At 37.1% G+C, this 14,679-nt stretch overlaps 1 protein-coding gene across 2 annotated transcripts in view; it reads left to right on the top strand.

Annotated features, from left to right (window-relative positions):
- The first annotated feature begins 2,665 nt into the window (after positions 1-2,665).
- Positions 2,666-14,679, top strand: part of RBM46 (RNA binding motif protein 46) — a 50,165-nt gene continuing 38,151 nt past the window's right edge. Inside the window, exon 1 of one of the 2 annotated variants that reach the window (XM_053595575.1) lies at positions 2,666-2,818. The gene's annotated coding sequence lies outside the window, so the exon portion shown is untranslated. The remainder of the gene's footprint in view (positions 2,819-14,679) is intronic. The other variant, XM_053595578.1, reaches the window with a different exon arrangement.

The raw sequence follows: 14,679 nt of genomic DNA on the forward strand, positions 1-14,679 counted from the left end.
TCTTATTATGAGTGAGGAAATAACTCACTTGCATATTTCAGTGCTGGGATTATCTGACATTTCTATATGGAACTATCTTTTGTACCACACAACATCTCCACCTAGTGACTCTTTCAGGATCCTACAGCAACGCCCAGAAATTGTTAGCTGCTTTTTCAGATGAATCCTGTATATCTCACACCACTGCGGCTAGTTTAGCCTTAAACACATTTGTACTGCTAAATTAAGGTTAGCCTAAAGCTGTACTCCTACCTATTACGTTCAGCCTAAAGGCAGTGAGCGGTAAGCGACTCTTGCAAGGAGTAGTTGAGTCTCAGCCAATCACAGCAGCCATACTTCAACCACTCACAGTTGGCCAACTCTTCAAATAAGGCAAACACGGAGCTGTAACCAACCTGGCCGTTTCTGTACCTCATTTCCTTTTTCCGTACACAAACTCTCTCCAACCACGTGGCAGCAATGGGCTCGTTCTAAAGCTATTCTGGTTCTTTGCTCAATTAAACTCTGTTAAGTTTAACCTGTCTAAAAATTTTTAACAGTATTTAGAACTAATTACTGGGAAATGAGAAAGCACCAACATTATGTAGGAACTCTTTTTCCCAGGGAAAAGAGCAGTGACAAATAGTAATCAATGTAAACAATTAGTACCGTGACAGTTCTTGATGTAGAGAGGTGATGATATGTAAAAAAAGTCAAAGTTTTCTAATGGCCTTTTTTTGATTGCACATAATCTCTATAAAGCAAGATGGGTATTTATTGAAGGGCCAAGAGTTTAGGACAGGGTATTAGTTGAGCGTCCAGTATGCCCCTGGTCTAATACCAACTTTTCTACTTGTTCTGGACACACTTTGAGACAGTATAGCCTACTAGTTATCACTGTGGGCTTCACAGACAATCCACTTACTTGCTGTATGACTTTGCTCTGAGTTTCCTTACCTGTGAAATGGAGCTGTAGATTTGACAAAGTTGCTGTGATTTAAATAATATATGAAAATTCCTTATAATTGTTTTGGCACATAAAATCACTCAATATTTGCCAGTGTTATTTATCATTTAATCCTCACAATCCCCTATTTATTTATTTAGATTCACCTTGAGTAGAGTGCTGAGGTGTCATAGCTCACAGTAACCTCACACTCTTGGGCTCAAGGGATCCTCTTGTCTCAGCCTCCTGAACAGCTGGGACTGCAGGCGACCACTACTATGTCAGGCTACTTTTTCTATATTTAGTACAGATGGGTTAGGCTTTTCTCAGACCCCTGAGCTCAGGCAGTTCACCCGCTTCAACCTCCTACAGTGTGAAGATTACAGTCACCTCACCTGGCTCACAATCTCATGCAAGGTGTCATAAACACAAAATTATAAAGTAGGAATTTAAACCCCAGTCTGTCTAGCTCCAAAATTCCTGCCAATTCCTCACTATTGGAGTAAGTTTTTTTTTTTTTTTTTTTGCAGAGACAGAGTCTCACTTTATGGTCCTCAGTAGAGTGCTGTGGCCTCACACAGCTCACAGCAACCTCCAATTCCTGGGCTCAAGCGATTCGCCTGCCTCAGCCTCCCAAGTAGCTGGGACTACAGGCACCCGCCACAACGCCCGGCCATTTTTTGGTTGCAGTTTGGCCAGGGCCGGGTTTGAACCCGCCACCCTCGGTATATGGGGCCGGCGCCCTACCGACTGAGCCACAGGCGCCGCCCTGGAGTAAGTTTTTTAAAAACCAATTTATTTAGATTAGCAAAGAAAATTTAAATCCCTAGACATTCATGAGTTCTTCGAACATATGGAGAAAACAAACCAACAAAAATTATAAATTAATGTGGACGAAAATACCTTCATGTTGAAAAGGGGACCTATGTTACCCAGTTGATTATGCTGGGCTTCAAGATCCTCATTTGTTAAAGAAGCTACATGATCTAGGTTCTTTCCAGTTCTAATAGTCTATGAGTCTATTTATGGATAATATTACACATAGACACAGAATCGTTTCCTAAAGGCATTTTTTTCTTTGTCTATATTTAATCCCTGGCTGTCTTGAAACGAAGACACAACGCCAAAAATTATTCTTGAAAGCTGGTTTTACATAAGAATAGAACTTGAATCCATAGTTCCACCACCACTAAATTTCTCCCCAAGCTGGTGAGTGGTAGAGTCGGGCCTATTACTCGTCTTCTAATTCAACCCATTCTCATGAGCACTTAAACAGTTTAACCTTTATATTCTACGCCTAATTTGCAAATTCATTATTGGCTTTATAAGCCCTTCCACCTTCAGACCTTATTTTAAAAGGTCGACAGTTAGTATATATGACTGTTTTGCATCATTATGACTTTAAAACTCCATAAAAGAACTTTTACAGTGCACTTATTTTGTCCCATTTCGTTTTCAAACGCCCCAACGAAGAACACAGTATCTTCATTTAGTAGCACTTGATGCTCAGCCACACTCTAAAGATCGCTCTTCTCGCCTGAATTGGCTAAAGCGCCTGTCATTCCAAACACTTTAACACCCAACTCCCCGCCCCTCCAGCCATCTCTGGATTTAAATCTTGATCCCGCCCCCTCTCTCCGGGCTCCTCCCTAGGACTGATTACCGATTGGCCGAGGTACCACTCCTCGTGGGGCTGTCTAGCCACCGCGCGCGGTGCCCGCTGGGAGCTGAGCCCTGGCGCGAGGACAAGCGCGAGCTATTCCCAGTGGGCTCCCCTCCCCCCCCCCCCCGCTGCGACCCCTGCTCCGGCCGACTGGTCCCCGAAACGGTGGTGGCGGCGGTTTGTGGTCGTTGGTCCCAGGGATTTAGGACCAACATTTGAAGACCCAAGGGGTGAGGAGGGGATGGGGTCAGAGGGGCCACTGCCAAACCGCTGCTAACGGCTGGAGACCCTTTTGGCTGCAATAAACCCTGCCCGACTCGCTCTTAGGCTATATACGCAGTGGGGACCCACGTCCTGCTGGAAGCGGTGTCTGCTGGGCTCACCCGTCTTCGTTCCCCTGCCCCGTCGAGCAGCCGGAGGGCAAGTGTCAGAGACATCGCTTCCCAGCCTCAGAAAGCGTCTTCTGACCCGACAGCGCCCTCGCCCCCACCCCTGGCCCCGCGCGGTCTCGGCTGCCCCGCCCCAGCTGCCCGTCCCGTCGGGGCCCTGGGCCCGCTCCCTCCGCCCCGCGGCGCCCTGCCCTCTCTCCGCCTTATTTCCGCTCGCCCCCGCCGCCTTCCGGCCGCTTCCCACCTGCTGCCTTCCATGTTCTTTCCCTAACACTCTTTCCGTCGTCGACCGCCGCAGGTCAAGGCTGCCCGCTCGCCTCTCCGGCTCTCTGGCCGTTGTTTCGCTGCGCATCCCCGATGGAGGCATCCTGGCTGCCGGGTGAGATTGAGCAGTCTCCTGATCGTTTTCAAAATGTTCTGGTTGGGTGAGATTTAGCAGTATCCCCGTCGTCTAATTAGAGTTCGAACTGGGAATAAGCCTCGAACTTTACTCTGCCTTTAACTCCCTTCTTGTTTCTTCCCCGCGTCCTTTCTTGGGTGTTGGGTTTTCACTAGTGGACGGCTGCAGATATGCGGGAAAGGTAACTAACTGGCCCTCTCTCACCCGCGACGCGCGGCAGGCAGCCACAGACGGTAACTACACACGCGGTAGTTCCATCTTTGTTTCCTGACATCAGATAGTTTTAATTACTATTTTTAAAAAGTTTTTGGGGGTACTTGAAAGATTGCAGAACGTGGGAGTCCAGAGGTGAGAGGCTAATCTTGACATTGATATTAACTCTGAGATGGTCTGGGAAGACTCTTGATTTATTTGGGCTACACTTTCCTTCTATGTAAATTTAGTTTAGCTAATACTGAAGTTCTTAACTTTAAGCTTTACCTCTTTACATACATGATGAATTCTCTGTAACCTATATATTATATGGTAATCTTAAAGTGGGCTAATATCAAAGAGGGAATATCAACAGAAGCTTTTAAATTCTTGTCTTAAAATTCTGTCCCGTCTTTTGTTGGAAGATGGCGTTATAAGGAATTGGGTGTGTCGCATGATTAAGTAGACTGACACTTAAAGAACTTATCACTGGTCGATAGAATTTTGCTTATTTAAATAATGGAAAGATATTTTCAAGAGTCACCTACGATGTATAGTTGAGGAGTTTGATAAACATCCTTTTGGAGCCTTTCGGAATTAAATCTCCGTATGTGCTCTAACGATGTTTGTTCCAGGGTACACTTAAAACATTAAAATTCGTTTGCTTGCACCTGTGCCATGTCATACATAACGATGACTATTATGGCTGTAATTGCAGAATATTAACAAAGCCTTATTTTCTGCTTAAGGCACTGCTTTAATTGCTGGTTTTCACTTAAGAGGACTTGAATATTAATGTCAAAAATTATATAATACATATCAGCACAAAATAAACCTGTATTACTGGATATAGTATGAGGAAAGAATTATTAATAACAAGAATACAACCAATTTAGGGACTGAAAGCCAGCCTTAGTTGTTTAGTGGTCTTACTTTTGTTGTTAGGAAGCTTAAATATGTCAGTTTGAGGAGGGTTGATGAATGCAAATCAAATAATCGGTAGAAAAAGTGTTTACATTTGCATATTAATGCTGTATATTGTTTCCTATTTTATTTTAGCTGATGGTTGATGAGACAACAAAATTAAGAAATATGATCTCTGTTCAAATTTATAACAGATTTTAAATAATAGATTGTAGAAGAACTTATGTCAGGAACAGTGGTATACTGAATTTGGACAAGAATATGTGGTTATCTTTATCCTAAATTCAAAGAGCATATTGTTTTTATGTTCAAAGCAATATTTAAAATATTATTAGTTACACAGTTCTTCAAATACCTCAATTTTTAAACTATGTTAAATTTAAATCTGCCCTTTGAAGTAATTCTAGTGTGTTGAAACAACACTAAAATATTTTATGCATCATATATTTAAGTTCTAACAAAACGTGCTTTCATTCTTCAGTAAAAATTAAAATGGAATTGAACTGATCTATCTATACACTTTTGTTTTGAAATAGTTTTAGACTTAGATATCCGCACACTTTTGATTAATTCTTCTTGTTTTCCAACCATGTTGTTATACTATAGTCTGTCATTAAAATGAATTGCTGCTGGAAAATCTCCATTGACCTGGCAACCACGGTTTCAGTGTACTATACTCAATAACAACTGAACTGACAAATCAGGAATTTAATATGCAATTTAAAGAATGCCATAGAGATCTAATGTGCCTCTATAAAGGTATTTGATATATTAAAAATTGTTTTCTATTATCATAATTAGTTTTACAACCCATAGTAAAATGATATAAGGGTCACTTTAACAATTTTATATATTTTTATAATTTGGAAGATGAAGTTTCAATTTAAGTAGTTTAAACACAGCTGAAAAAAATTTCTTTTAAATGATCATTTTATTTTGCTACAATTATGGTTGTCCTTTTTTCATTAATATATTTTCTATTGAAAGGCAGTACACATTTGGAAAATTTATATTTTTGTTGGTTATTAAGATACTTAAAATATAGTTAGCACTTCATAAAGGCTTGATTCAGATTCATACTTGAATCACTATCTGTTGATTGGCTGTGCTGTCTTGCCCTTTCATTTCATAGCTTACTGTGATTTTTGTATGTTTGATGTTATTCTTTTGAAATAGCTAAAGAGGAATATTTAAGAGTCAAAAGTGTAGGAAAAAAGATAAATCTGTGAAAGTCAGAGTTAAATATGGTACAACTTTTAATCTACCATTCCTGCTGTTTTTGCATAAACCATATATGTCATTCTCTTGCTCAGGACCTTGATTCTCTTGATTTCTTTTGCTCAGAATGGTAAGGAAAAAAAGTTCATAGAACATGATTTTGGAATGTAATTCCACACCTGAAGACTAATTGAGTTTGGAAACTTTAATTGGTATGTCAGCTTTGTCACAATGTGTAGGACTGCTATGCATCCTTGGACATTAAATTATCAAATTGATTCTAGAATGTTTTAGAATGAGTATATTGCATGCTTGCTTTAGATTTGTTTATAATTCTCTGACTAAAATTCTTGAATTCTGGTCTTTTTAGAAATATACTTTGGTTAAATTAATATGACATTAAAGTTAGGTACTTTTAAATTTTCTTAATTGTAAATTATCCATATGTATGTTGCTTTTGTTTTGGAGGCTTCGAGATAAGAATACATCCCTTTCTAAAGAGTATGGTATTGGTGACTCTGGTTTGTCTTCTATAATTTCAAATTTTTATAATATTTTGATTTCTTGAAATGTACAAATAGAGCATATCTAGTAATTCCCTAGTAAAAGGAGTATTTAATGTGTGGACTGGCTGATTATTTTAATATAAGACCAGAACTAATTTCTTTAAAGCTTTAGAGACATGGATTTAACCCTCAAAATATGTCTGTCAGGTAATTCTAGGGCAGCAGTTCTCAACCTGTGGGTTGTGACCCCTTTGGACTGTATTAAAGGTTCTCAGCATTAGGAAGGTTGAGAACCACTGTTCTAGGGTGAGTTGAGTTGCAGAAACCAGCCATTTAGAGCTCCCTATGAAAAAGAGAAAAAAAAAGTTCTGTTTATTAAATTCTGTGTTTTAGATAAAATGAGAGGATATTTACTGCCTTTATAGCAGCAAGTAGTGTTTGTAAGGTACCATATAAAACTGGAGTCTTGTTTTTTTTCTCTTTTTCCTGTAGCATGTCTAAGAAATGTAAATCTCACTTTCCTTATTCTCCATGTTGTATTAACATGATCTTTTGTGTGATGAGCCAACGTGATGTCCTTGGGGATGCTGCAATCGTCAAAGTCCCTCTGGATTAAATTATGAAAGATAGCTGAAGTTACGAATTTTTGAGGCAACATGAAACTCCAGGGTTTGAGCCCCAGGTCTTTTTCACCAACTAGTTTTGAGACCTTGAAGCAAATCTCTTATATTATTTGCTCTTGGTTTTCTCATGTATATTACTAGAGGTGGTTTAAGGTCTACTTAACAATCTTAATGATTTTTTTTCCACTGTAAAATCTTCAGTGATGGCATAATAGTAAAACCTAGAGTAAAAACAGTCTTGACTGGAGAAAGGTATTTACATCATGTAGAGTGCTTTTAACTTGAAAGAAATGATAACAGAAAAACGTTGCACTTTTTAAAGATAAAAGGCTAAAAGTTAATCTCATTAATGGTTCTAATGATAAAAATTACCATTTCTTTTATCTATTAATAATACATTGTTTTAGTTATTGAATCCGATGACACATAAATCAGATTTCCCTCTGAAGTTTGGTGCAAGGTACACAGCTGGTAATATAGACTAAGACTTTTCCCTTGATAAGAATTCTTTTCCTGGTTTCTACTCCGGCCATTTAATAAAAGTTGAGGCCACTAAATTAAAAGAATCTAACAATGATATAAAGAGAAATGAGATGTAATTGTTATGTTGAAATGAGCAAGGAAGGAGAAATTGATGGAAAGCCAAATAGCATTTTACCTTCTCTAGAGATGAGTCTTTATAATGTAGTGTTATTGTTTAAAAATAGTTTCTTCAGAACATCACACATACTTGTTCTTCAGATATAAATACATTTTAAAATGACGTCTCAGGGCCCCAGTAGTATGGTGGGTGGATGGTCTATGTCATTAGAAAGATGACACAACGTTGACTAGTTAAGACAATGCAGAATTGTATTAATACTCATTGATCAGCGTAGGGCAGTTTTAAGATGTTTTCTGGTCATATTTGGACAGATATCTCTTAATTAAGTTTGCAAAAAAAGCTTGCAAATATGAAAAGTTCTATTTTGGAAGTTAGGCTATTTCATGGATATAGTGAATAATAAGGGAAGGTAGAGGAAGAAATGGCTTGAATCTAATAAGATGAAATTCAGGTGATTCTAAAATCTAGTTAGTGTTTTTCAACCTTTTTCTTTTTATCTCACAGCACACTTGAACCTGTAAGTTAAACTTCTGCGGCAGACTTAAATTATGGTGATCAAAAAGAAGAGTAAAAGAATACACTCACTGTGCTTTGAACTTATTTTGAAAATTTAATTAACCATCTTTAAAAATTTTGGTGGCACACCTAAGATCCTCTCATGGCAGATTTGGAGTTTGTGGTGACAGTAGACTTAATTTGAACTAACAATAGCATGCAGCTGAGTAGAACACTAATTTGGGTCATTGTACTGGTGGACTTCAGAATTTTGGCCACTAAACTTTTAAATTAAGGAAAAAGGAGAGTGAGAGATCATGGAACTGTATCATATAAGAAGCAGTTAAAGTGGTATTTTCCAGGTGATTCTATGGAATGTTAGTTAATAGGTATGCCAAGGGAAATTAGGGTAATGTGTTGAAATTAATTTGGTAAAATCTTGAGTTAAACAAAGCTGGAAATTTTTCTTTTTCATTTCTTTTTCTTTTTTTTTTCCATAGGATCTTGCTCTGTGTCACAGGCTAGAGTGCAATGGCATTGTCATAGCTCATTGTAACCCCTAACTCCTAGGCTCAAGCAATCCTTCTATCTCAGCCTCCTTAGTAGTTGGGACTATAGGTGGGCACCACCATGCCTGGCTAATCTTTCTTCTGTTGTAGAGATGGGGTCTCACTCTTGGTCAGAGCTGGTCCTGAGCTCCTGGTCTCAAGTGGTCATCCTTCTGTGATCTTCCAAAGTGTATAGGCATGAACCATTGTGCTCAACCACAAAGTTTGTTTTAACTGAAACTTTTTGTGGACTTAAATAAGCTTATGTTCATTGTAATGCTTTTGGGGGGCAGTATCATGATTTTTTAGACTTAAGTAGACATGGAACAGGTTTTTGAGGCCTGTGAATAATTCCTGGGACAATGTGCTAAGGGATGCCAGTTTAGGAATTGTCGAGTTAAAGGAACTGGTATTATTTAACCTGGAGAAAAGGAGTATCATCTTTTGAATCATCTTCCAAATATAGTTATATGAAAGAAGCAAGTTCACTTTGGCCAGAAGGATGGAATTAGGAAGACTATGCAGAAGTTATTGGGAAAGAGATTGTGATGTATTCTAAGAAACAACTTTCATAAAGATTTATCTGCAGATAAATTGCTCTAGAGCAGTGATTTTCAACCAGTGTGCTGTGAGAGGATCTTAAATCATGAAATTTTTTTTTGTTTTTTACCCTTGATAGAGTGCTGTGGCGTCACAGCTCACAGCAATCTCAAACTCTTGGGCTCAAGCAATTCTTTTGCCTCAGCCTCCCGAGTAGCTGGGACTACAGGTACCCTCGACAACGCCTACCTACTTTCAGAGATGGGGGTCTCACTCTTGCTCAGGCTGGTCTCAAACCTGTGAGCTCAAGCAATCCACCTGCCTTGTCCTCCCAGAGTGCTGGGATTACAGGCATGAGCCACCTTGACCAGCCCCAGGAAAATTTTTGAAGATTAAATTATTTCCAAAAGAAGTTTGAAGCATAGTAGATTAATTCTTTTTTTCACTCTTTCTTTTTTTGATCAACATAATTTAATTGTGCTTTGGAAGTTTAACTATAGGTTTAAATGTGCCATGAGATGAAAAAGGCTGAAAAACACTGCTCCAGAAGACAGTGGAGGGTTTGTAAGGGTTAAGAATAAGGTGGAGTTATATTTTAGCAATGTTATAAAAAGAAGTCAAATAACAGGTAGGATAATTTTTACAGTCTCATAATCTGAAATTATTTTTATTAGAGGTTTTCTAAAAGTTTTTGTTGTTGGACTTTTCCCCTCTAACTTTTGGTTTGGTTTTTAATCATGGTATAATTTTTCAAAGGAATCATGAATAACTGATTAGATGCTATAATCTTGTTTAAAAAAATTATAGTGAAAGAAATCTGGATTCAGTGACTGGTGGTATTATTTATAAGTTATGTGACCTTAGGCAAATAAAATCATTTCTCTGAGATGTCAGTTTTTTTTTTTTTAATTTATTTTTTGGGATTCATTGAGGGTATAAGAAACCAGGTTACACTGATTGCATTTGTTAGGTAAAGTCCCTCTTACAATCATGTCTTGCCCCCAAAAGGTGTGGCAAACACCAAGAACCCACCCCCCTCCCTCCTTCTTACTCTCTCTGCTCTCCCCTTCCACCACCCCCACCATGTCATTAATTGTCCTCATACCAAAACTTGAGTACATAGGATTCGTGTTTCTCCATTCTTGTGATGCTTTATTAAGAATAATGTGTTCCACTTCCATCCAGGTTAATACAAAGGCTGTAAAGTCTTCATCTTTATTAATGGCTGAATAGTATTCCATGGTATACATATACCACAGCTTGTTAATCCATTCCTGGGTTGGTGGGCATTTAGGCTGTTTCCACATTTTGGTGATTTTAAATTGAGCTGCAATAAACAGTCTATTGCAAGTGTCATTATGATAAAAGTATTTTTTTCCTTTGGGGCAGATGCCCAGTAATGGGACTGCAGGATCAAATGGGAGGTTTAGCTTGAGTTCTTTGAGGGTTTTCCATACTTCCTTCCAAAAAGGTTGTATTAGTTTGCAGTCCCACCAGCAGATTTTTAAATACCTAAAATGAGGGTAATATGGAGTTTAGGAGCCTACATTTTGGGCGGATAGATCTCTGCTTTGAATATCTACATTTACCTTACCAAAATTTATCAGCACTATCATTTTATCTCACTTAGTTGACTTATTTTTCAACGAAGAATAATACTTACAGGATGATTACTGAAACCAAACTTAGAGACTAAATGAGATAATGTATCCAAAGTACCTGTCATTATGTGTGATATTTAATATACTAAATAAATGGAGAAATAAACATATAATGGAATGTCACAGATTAGAAATGTAAAGGTCAGGATCATAAAGTGATTTGTCAAAGAGCTCTTGACCAAGATCTAGAATTCAGGTTTTCTCTCACCCAGGTCTCTTATTTTTAGTTAAATAGTGATGTCTCTTCCTTTCTCTCTGTCTCATTGAACATTCGTCATGTGCCAAACAGCCTACATGGTGCTAGGGACTTAGAAATAAAAGAATATTAGGAGTGTCTAACTTCTTTTTCCCCTCTGTCGCACATTAGAAGAATAAGAGTTTGCCTGGGCACCACAGCTGATTAGCAAAAAAAAAAAAAAAAAAGGTACATGACAGTACATATAAGCAAAAAATTCCTCACAAAATTAGCATTTGGCCACATAAGGCAGGCTGACACTCCTGGACCAGACCTTTCTCAGTGTTTGGTGTAGGTTGGGGGACAGAGGTGGAGCTAGAGGGGCTTGACTAACACTCTGAGATGGGTTCCATGGCATTAGTACATGCAAAGTAATACCTAATTTAGAATTGAGAGGGACAGTCAAGGAGGGTTTTTCTGGAGATAATTAGGAGTGACAAAGGCCAAGAGACTAGGAAAGGACTGAGGGGACAATTTATACGTCTGGTATAGGAGATAAAGGCTTATTAGAGAATTTGCAAATAGGTGAGTATTATTGTTGGTATATAATCAGAAATGAAATCGGAGGGCCAGATCATGAAAGAACCCTTAGGACTTTTTTTAAAAGAGTTTAGATTGTTTTTTTTTCAATTAAATCATAGTTGTGTACATAAATGCAATTATGGGGTACAATGTGCTGTTTTTATGTACAATTTGAAATACTTTCATCAAACTGGTTAACATAGCAGTTTAGATTTTATCTTTAAGGACAGTGGGAAATCCAGAAAGAGGTTTTTACTTTTTTTTTTTTTTTAAATACAAGAAGCACATGCTCTTGATATTCAGAGAAAAGTGAGAATTGAAGGTTCTTTGTCTCATCCTTCCTACTCACCAATGATTGTTATTAAAGTTCCTTGTAAATTTTTCCAAAAATTTTATATGCTTCTACAAACATCTGTGAGCGTGTACATACATATATCTTTGAAACTGTATGTATATGGTTAGTATGATAGTAAAGGTCTTGTTCTCCAGCTTGCTCTTTTGCACATGATTTCTTGAATATTTTTTCCATCTCATTACACACAGATATGACAGTCTTTAATAGTTATATCATAATCCATTGTATAGGTGTATTTTAATTTTTGGACACCTAGGTGTTTTTTTGAGATTGTTGCTTTTATATACAACATTTGAATTAACATGCTTCTGCATATATCATTGAATACTTGTTCTACTATATAGAATAAATTATTCATAATTGAATTATGAAGTATATGTACATTTTAGACTTTGATAACTTGACAAATTTCCCTATATAAAGATAATTCCAATAATGTATACCCGCCAACTGTGTATGAGGTCTTAAGTTTTTCCTGAGGTTTCTGTTGGTCACATCATTGAACAAATGATTATTGACTACCCGCCATGTGTCAAGCACTATGGTGAGTACCAGGGAATGTGTTTAAGTCAGAAGTTGTTTCTTCCCTCATGCAGCCCAGAGTTGGAACCATAGGAAGTCTGCAGGTGTTATTTGGTTTGGTCAGTTTTATTTTTTCAATTGAATTAATTTGGGGTGTTTAAATACTGAGAAATTTTACATAAAAATCTCTAGATTCCTGGCTTCTCTTAAAAAAATTGGAAAATTTGGCATAATAGGATAAGTCAGATGTCTTCACGGTATTAGTTTGCTAAAATTGAGCAGGCACTGCCCTTTTCAAATGGTGTACTGAGCTTTCTCATAATCTAATACTTTGCCTCAACTCTTAACATTTCTTGCCAGGGTCTTACAAACATTTGAGTTGGTTGTTTAGTAGATATTCATATTTTCAACATGTCTCAAACTGAACTTTGATCCAGCCCTTAAACCTGTTCTGCACAACCTTCCTTATCTCCTTGTTGCTCAGGCCAAAGCTTTCGAATCATCTTTTGCTTCTTTGCTTATCTCACAGTCCATATCTAATATGTTAGAAAATTCTGTTGAATGTATGATACTTTTAAAACACATCTCAAGTTAGACAACTTACCCCTTCCACTTTAACTTCTCTGGTCCATGTCAACATCATCTATCACTTGGATTTTAGTAATAGTCTTGTAATTCATCTCCCTGCTTCCATCTTTGCTCTACTGACTTTTCAACACTAAAGCCAATTATTCCTGTGCTGAAAATCTGTAGTAGCTCCTTATTTAACTGAGAATAAAAACTAAAGTTCTTAAGTTACCTAATGTACAAAGTGTACACTGTACATGCCTAGTACACTTCTATCTTAAGGTCTTTTGATTTTTCCCTTTGCGTGTGCTGTCGCTTCCAGATAGCTGCATGGACAACTATTAAGTTCCTTAATTCTAATTCAAAGGCCTTAGCCTACACTAGCTCTCTTGGTTAAAATTACACTCTATCTTCTTCCACCAAACCTTCTACTGCCCCAAGTGGCCTATTCCTGTTTTCCCCTGCAGTACTTTTATCTTTTTTTTTTAATTTTTTTTTATTTTTATTAAACCATAGCTGTGTACGTTAGTATGATCGTGGGGCACCATACACTTGGTTCATAGACCGTTTGACACATTTTCATCACACTAGTTAACATAGCTTTCGTAGCATTTTCTTAGTTATTTTGCTAAGACCTTTACATTCCACATTTACTAGGATTCACATATACCCTTGTAAGATGCACCGCAGGTGTAATCCCATTAATCCCCCTCCTTCCATTGCATATTACAATATTTACTTTTTAAAAAATATTTACCATTATTCTGTTTTTTTTTTTGTATATTATTTCAACATACAAATATCTATACACCATATGGCATAACAATTAGAGAATTAAAGTTAACATGACAATATTTACTTATTGTTTTTATCATCAATTATTTGTTTTTACCACTAGGGTATAAACTCTGCAAAGGAAGAATTTTAGTGTTTTATTTGCTGAGGTATTCCACATGTGAGGAACAGTACCTGGGGCACAGTTGGTGCTTAATAAATATGCATTTGTTCAACAAATGAATGAATTTGAGTTGGCAGTCCCTGCTCTACAGTTTGTATTTTCTTACTGTTTCATATAAATATTAAAGATGTTTCTAGTGCTTATGTGTAAAGAATTGTTTTAAGCCCTTCCTTCATTCTGATTCTCTGAATCCTATCCTGTGAGGTAGAAACTTATTATCTACTTACAGAGAAGTAAATGAAGTCATTGAGGTGTTAAATAATTTGCCCAACCTCACAGTTTAGCAAAGGGAAGAGCTAAGATTCAGACAAGCCAATCTGGTATGGTCTGATCTTAACTACCTCACCATGATACTGTCTTTATTTTTAGGAAATAATCTGTGTTACAAATTTCTCTCTAGTTTTTGACTTAATTTTGTGGTATTTTTAGCTTTTTAGAGTACTTTTTATGCACTAATAATATTTTCCTTTGAGGCTTTTTAATTTAATTATTGGAAGGGCCTTTCAGATTACAAGATTAAAAAAATAATAAATTTACTCAGTGTTTCTCATTGATTTGATTTAAAATAGAAGTTTAAGATAGTCAAAAATATATGCATTTTTATATCACTTTGATAGCATTATGGCGATTTTGTTTGAGGAGAACAAGAATAAAAATTGGAACAACATTTAGGAACATGGGACTAAATACCATTAAGGAATAATTGCCTGAGAGCAGGCTATAGGGGTGGACAGGAAATATTGAGATAAAATCTTCAGGTCTTTGTGACTGATTCTCTATGAGTCAGAAGGAAGACTCTGGGATGGGATAAACTCCCTGATTTCTGGTTGTG

This window comes from Nycticebus coucang, chromosome 1 (genome assembly GCF_027406575.1).
Source record: "Nycticebus coucang isolate mNycCou1 chromosome 1, mNycCou1.pri, whole genome shotgun sequence".
In the NCBI taxonomy this organism is placed as follows: Eukaryota; Metazoa; Chordata; class Mammalia; order Primates; family Lorisidae; genus Nycticebus; species Nycticebus coucang.